Source organism: Ochlerotatus camptorhynchus, unplaced genomic scaffold (assembly GCF_037179485.1).
Source record: "Ochlerotatus camptorhynchus isolate MF236.1 unplaced genomic scaffold, CSIRO-AGI_Acam_v1.1 ptg000192l, whole genome shotgun sequence".
Taxonomy (NCBI): domain Eukaryota; kingdom Metazoa; phylum Arthropoda; class Insecta; order Diptera; family Culicidae; genus Ochlerotatus; species Ochlerotatus camptorhynchus.
The window spans coordinates 1,059,309-1,066,790 of NW_027040682.1; positions in this window are offsets into that span (position 1 = coordinate 1,059,309).

Below are 7,482 nucleotides of genomic sequence, written 5' to 3' on the forward strand. Positions count from 1 at the left end.
CCTCTTTGAATGTGATGATGTCTTTGGCATCTTTTATTTAAAAAAAAAGTTTAATGTCGTCAGTATAGATTAAAACTTTCAATTTCTCAATAATGAAATATATGTCATTGACGTATTAGCGGACATAAATGGGAGCCTTGAGGATCTCCTCTGTCTTTCCTTTGTATTTTACTATTTGTTGGCGGTCAGTTAAACATGATTCAAGCCACCTGAGGAGTGCGTAATGAATTCCCATTTTTTGAAGTTTAAAAGAAGCATGGGTATGTCAATTCGATCAAACGCTTTGCTGAAATCTGTGTACAACGCTTCTACATGGTTTCCGTTATCCATTGCATTCAAGGAATAATTAATTAATTCGACCAATTTCGTAGTTGTTGAACGGCCTTCAAAGAAGCCATGTTGCATAGTAGTTATTCTGTTTTTAGTTTGAAGAAAGAGTTTTTCATTTACAATCGCCTCGAAAAGTTTCGGAATGTAAGAGATAATAGCTATACCACGATAACTACGTATGTCAAATTTTTTGCCCGATTTAAAGATAGGCACTAAAAACGAGTTTTTCGATATATTAGGGAAGTTTCCGGATTCCAGTGACATATTGAAAATCCAAAATAATGGAGCAGTAAATTCAGTTGCTAAAACTTTCATAAAAACTGACGGAACACCGTCAGGACCAGGACCTTTAGATGCATCTAAATTGTTTAAACCCTTTAAGATATCATGAACCTTGATTTGACTTACGCTTATGTCACTTGAAAATTCTGGATAAGATTCAAAATATTCACGGTTACGGTCCTCTTCTGAAAACGTAGCATAGATTTCTTGGAAGAAATTTGCAAACAAATTGCATATATCATACGAGTTGTCACCTACCCTATCGTCCAAATGCATCTTTGGTGGAAAATTGTCAGATTTTATTTTGGTTTTCACATAATTCAAGTAGTTCCTAGGACAAGATTTTATTTCAAGTTCAGTTTTTAAATTATACTCCTCAAATGCCATACTCACGGCCAAATTTAACTGATCGCAAATTTCTAAATAGTACGCCAAAGTTTCATCACTGTTATATTTTTTATAAAATTTGTGGGCTTTTTGCTTTCGATTTTTTAAATTTTTCAGTTCCCTGTTGTACCAAAGCGGATGTTTTGCATGACTCTGACGTATTCTTCCTTTAGTTGGCACTTCTTCAAGTATTATTTCTAGCAACACATTGTAGAATACCTCAACTGCACATTCTACATTTCCTGCAGCTTTTAATATTGCTTGCCAATCGACAATGTTCAATCTATTTCTAATGTTATCATAATTTGCTGAATTGTAATCAAAGATTTCATCAAATTCGCAGTCGTTGGTTCTTTTATTTATGTGAACGAATAAAGAATATTCTATTTCTGTGTGGAACATTTCATTTCTCCATATGGAACTTAACGATTCAGTCACACAGAAATCTTCATAAGTATTTGTTAATAAAAGGTCTAAATAACAATTGTGTTGATTTTTCACATGGTTAATTTGAATAAGTCCTAAATTTGCAATTTTGTCACAAATGAAATGGAGTGTTTCATTTTCCCCAACGACTGGAAGTAAGATGCTTTCATAGTCCATATCAGAAATAAAGTCAACATTGCGTTGGTTAAAGTCCCCATATATATGTACTTTTACTTTAGAGGGTAAACAAGACAAAATTTCTTCCGTTTTTCCAAAAAATTAATCATACGTGTCCTTATGAGCATTGTTCGGAGGAAAGTATACCAAAGCAAGGACATGTGTTTCGTCTCCTACTTGCGCTTTTACCCATACATGTTCGAATTCTTTAAATTTAGTAGCCATAATGATTTCTGAATTCAATTGGTTCGAAATCGCTATTAATACTCCACCCCCGATTTTTTTTTTCAGACCATTGAAAATTGCGGTCGTCTCCATAAACGTTATAATTGTTACCAAAAACTTCTTCACATCTCACACTATCATCCCAACTTGTTTCATTAGCCATTAGGACAGAGTAAGTAGAACTTAATATATTTTTGTTAATTTCATTCATTTTGCCGGCGCTTCTCATGCGGTTAACATTTTGGTAATATACCAAAATTTATGTAGTGGTCTGAAGATTAGGTGAAGAAGTTGATGGTAACCTTTCATTCATAAAACTATTATCAAAATTATTTACCCCTGATCCATGTTCCGAATTTGTTTCGTTCAGCAAAGTGTCGTGATCTTCGTTACTTTCTTCCTCTATGGAGCGTGTCAGTTTCGTAGAAAAGACTCTCCTTGATTTAGAGAAGTCGTCAAGTCCTGGATAATGTCGGGGTCTGCCGGATCATTGTCTTCCTCCAAGGGGTGCGTCAATTTCGTACAAAACACGAATTCCTGCATACACACACCTCGCATGATGCAGTTGCAGCCATCCCGTTATACAAGTGCGTTGGAACGGTACGCGGGTATACATCGCACGCCGGGTAGGGGTTTAAGATTTCCCCCCGTACTCGGTCCAGTCTGCCTGCCATACCTTCCTGGTACCAAGAAGACGCCACCCTGAGTCATCGTTGTTGTTATTTAATTCCACCTCCAAGCTGGGGCACGAGTCTGATGGCGAAGGCAAAGGTGCAGCGCTCCGTGTTGAGGCTATATTTGCTGACAGTGACTTAAGCTCGTCAAGAATATCGAGTTCCAGCACAGAGTTAGAGCTCATGGTATAACTTACCGTAATGTCGAGCGACAGCTGGTTCATTTGACTTATTTCTTAACTGATATTTTGGAGCTCGGTGGATATATCTGACGTCACAGTCCTCAATGACGTAGACACACTGTCTTTTGTTGCCATCATTACTGTATCGGAAAGCGATGTAGTGTAATTTTTGATGGCAACGGTACTGCCAGCTAAGGTGCTGTTTCTGTGAATTGCGGACAGTTCATTTTTTTTATGGCTACCAGAAGTACCTCCAGGCCTTCGACAGCTTCGTGAACAATTCGAGGATTTTCTTGCTGCATCGCGAAACGATGTATCACCTCTGTGTTGGCATGCAGTTGCTCCGTTAGAAGTTTTTGTTGAGCCGCTAATCGATTGAATTCTAACTTTGCTTGCAGATGCTCTTGACACGAGTCGCATCATGGTAGAAGATAAGAATTAAAATCCCCTACTTTTTTATTGTCCTTCCTGCGTAGTGAATTCCTCTGCACGGTCACTCCTACGCAGGCTGCATGAAATATGCGTATGCAGCCAGTGCATTTTCACATCAGCAAATCAACGAAAGAGTCAAATGAACAAATTTCACATTTCATATTTAAATGAACGGAACCAACAGCTATCGCGTGAAATTAATACGGCGAGAAAGAAACGTACGCAAAAAAAGCACAGACCCCACGTGGCTAGGAGTGATTAAAAGACGCATCCAAGTCCGCATCGTGCTCTCTTGCCGTGCAGCCTACCTAAAGCTACAACAAATTTAAACAGCACTTTTCAGTGCTCAACCTGTAAAATTTCTACCTTGTCCAACTCTTATTCCTCTTCGATCCTTGTTTGGACCCTACCCGAGGTAATCCTTCTTGGATATCGATTTGGAAAATTCCTCTTCGATCCTTAAGATTCTTATAGTAATCTGCTTGGAAGTCGATTTGGATAAAAATTTACTGCCGCCATGGCGCCTAAACGCAAAAGAAAGGGGGAAACTCTTGATCCCCCTTCTGATTAAATTAATTTGAGTAATCAATTTGATTTGCTCACGGATGATGAGAATGATCCATCATCCTAGAAAAATTCTAGTAAACTTTCCCGGCTTAATGCCAAGAAGGAAAAGATTCCCCCTATTGTGATAACCACTTCCGATTTCCATGCTCTTCGCATGGGACTTTTGAACTTCGTGAAAGTTAAGTTTTCACTACAAATTGGACGTCAGGGTGAATGCCGTGTATTGGCTGAAACCTTGGACGGATTTAAATGTCTTCTCAAGTATCTTACTGAGAAGCAGCACTCCAAGTAATCAAAATGAAAATGAAATCCCGTCCTGGCGATTCGCGCAACGGGATTTCTAATGATTTTTATTTAGTTCACTTCAAGTCTAGTGAACTAAACAACCTTAAGGCCTTAGAAAAACCTAGCCTTATGCTTCATGTCCGAGTGAAGTGGGAACACTTCAGGAAGACTGGAGGAAATTTCCAAAACCACACCCAGTGCCGTAAGTGCCAGGGATGGGGTCACGGAACAACAAATTGCTACATGCCCGCTAAATGCATGAATTGTGGTGATTCCTCTCACGCAAAGGACGACTGTCCTGTGAAGGAAGATCCTAAGAAATTTAAATGTTCAAATTGTGGTGAAAACCACAAATCCAATTTTTGGGAATGTAAGACTCGCAAAGCGATCCTACAATCTCGTTCTAAGCGCCAGGTAGGAAACGCTCCACGTTTCCGACCAGGTACAAATTACCCTACTGTTAACAACGCTCTGCGAGGCACAACTTCTACATTCGTACCCGTAGGTACAAATATCACCACTGCTTCAAATTTTTCATCTATACCTACTCCCCTCGCTGCTAACAATGTTCAGCGAGTTAATGGAGCTACCTATGCTGCTATTGCACCGGGTAGAAATCAAAATACTAACCAACGTAATTCTAACGGAAATTTTGACAATTTTGACTTAGGAAGCATTACTGCCCCTAAAATGGATTTTTTACAGAAATCATTAATTGACATGATTTCTGATATGGTTAAATCTAACTCCATGTTTGATGCTATTCAAACTGGAGTAAAATTTGCTAATAATATTGTCATGACTTTAAAATTCAGTAATGGATTTTAAAGCATTAAATATTTTAAATTGGAATGCTCGATCTCTTAAAGATAATGAAGACGAGCTATTTAACTTTTTGAGAATTGCCGTTATAACTTAAACGTTTCATAAACCTGACCATAAGGTTAAGAGGGACGCAAATTATTTCATTTATAGAAATGATCGTCTTTATGGACCCTGTGGTGGCGTTGCCATCATTGTTCATAGACGAATCAAACATAAAATTCTTTCTTTATTTTAAACCAAAGTTATTGATACTTTGGGTGTTTCTGTTGAAACAAAATTTGGGCAACTTACGTTTATAGCTGCCTTTTTGCCATTTCAATGCGTAGGCCAGCAAAAGAATTTTCTCAAGGGTGACATCCAGAAACTTACCCGTCATAGGTCTAAATTCTTCATTATTGGTGATTTTAATGCAAAACACCGCTCATGGAATAATGCTCAAAGCAATTCCAATGGTAATATTCTGTTTGATGATTGTTCTGCAGGTTATTATACTATTCAATACCCAAACAGCCCAACATGCTTTTCTTCAGCAAAAAATCCCTCAACTATTGATTTGATCTTAACTGATTCATGTCAACTTTGTAGCCAATTGGTTACCCATGCTGACTTCGGTTCTGATCACCTGCCAGTAACTTTTGATATATCCCAAGAAATAATTTGTAATCCCAACTCTACTTTCAATTATCATAGAGCTGATTGGGAGCAATATTGAACATTTATGGAACATAACTTCGATTCAAACATTCCTTTGCAAACCAAAAATGAAATTAATTATGCTCTTGAATCTCTGACTACTTCTATAGTTGAAGCAAGAGCTGCCTCAGTACCAAAATTCGAGGTTAAATTCGATTCAATTATAATAGACGACGATCTGTCTAAAAAATGTCCGTAGGAGACATTATCAAAGAGGGATATGCAAAAACAAATTAAAAAACGGTTTTCTGCCCTGAGGAACAACACTTTTGAAAATAATGTTTCTAAATTAGACCCGAGTTCCAAACCGTTTTGGAAACTCACAAAATTTTTGAAAAAACCTCAAAAGCTTATTCCAGCACTTAAAGAAGGTGGTAAAATTTTGATCACAAATTTGGAAAAAGCTCAAAAACTTGCTAAGCAATTCGAGAGTTCCCATAATTTCAGTTTGGGTTTTACTAGTCCTTTTGAGAATCAGGTTGCTCGGGATTTTCTGGATATTTTCTCTCGAGAAAATATTTTCGATGATTCCTGGGGGACTGATTTGGACGAAGTAAGGTATATAACTAAAAAGTTTCAAAATATGAAAGCTCCAGGTGATGATGGAATTTTCTATATCCTCATCAAAAAACTCCCAGAGAGTACCTTGTCTTTCTTGGTAAAATTATTTAACAGATGCTTCCATTTGGCATACTTTCCTGATAAATGGAAAAATGCAAAAGTTGTTCCAATTTTGAAGCCGGATAAAAATCCAGCTGAAGCTCCTAGCTACCGCCCAATAAGTTTGCTTTCTTCAATAAGTAAACTTTTTGAAAAGATAATTTTGAATAGAATGATGCTTCACATAAATACGAACTCAATTTTTGCAGATAAGCAGTTTGGATTTCGCCATGGGCATTCAACTACTCATCAACTCTTAAGAGTTACCAATTTAATTCGTTCAAACAAATCTGAAGGCCACTCAACTGGAGTTACTCTTCTAGATATAGAAAGACATTCGACAGTGTTTTTCATGAAGGTTTGATTGCTAAATTGAAAAAGTTTAATTTTCCACTTTATATTATGAAATTAGTTCAAAATTATTTAACTGACAGAACTCTGCAGGTAAATTATCAAAATTCCAAATCTAATCGACTACCTGTTAGAGCAGGAGTTCCTCAGGGTAGCATTCTTGGGCCTATATTGTGTAACATTTTCACTTTGGACCTCCCTGATTTGCCTCAGGGATGCCACAAATCTTTGTTCGCTGATGACACAGGAATTTCCACTAAAGGAAGAAGTCTTCGTGTTATTTGCAGCAGACTGCAGAAAAGTTTAGATATTTTCTCTTCTTATTTACAAAAATGGAAGATTTCTCCCAACGCTTCCAAAACTCAACTTATAATATTTCCACATAAGCCTAGAGCTTCGTTTTTGAAACCTAGTAGTAGTCACATAGTCACTATGAACGGAGTTCCAATTTCCTGGTCAAACCAAGTGAAATATCTTGGATTAATACTTGACCAAAAATTAACTTTTAAAGATCACATTGAGGGCATTCAAGCCAAATGTAACAAATATATAAAATGTTTGTATCCTCTTATAAACAGGAAATCCAAACTTTGAATGACGAATAAGCTTCTAATATTTAAACAAGTTTTTAGACTGGCCATGCTTAACACTGTGCCAATGTGGTCTAGTTGTTGCACCACCAGGAAAAAAGCACTTCAAAGGATTAAGAACAAAGTTCTGAAGATGTTTTTGATGTTGCCTCCCTGGTACAGTACTACCGAAGTACACTGATAGGCAAAATAAAGTGCCCACCCCATCATTTTTTGAATTTCTCTCATTTATTTGGTTCAAATTAAAGTAAATACACTGTAGTATTTTTTATATCTTATTCTTTATATTCTTTTTAAGTTTCACTTATAGAATACCAGATAAAAAGAAGAGACTGACTCGAAGAAAAAAAAATCAAAATGGGTGTAAAAAAGAACAGTGACAAAAAAAAGTGCCCA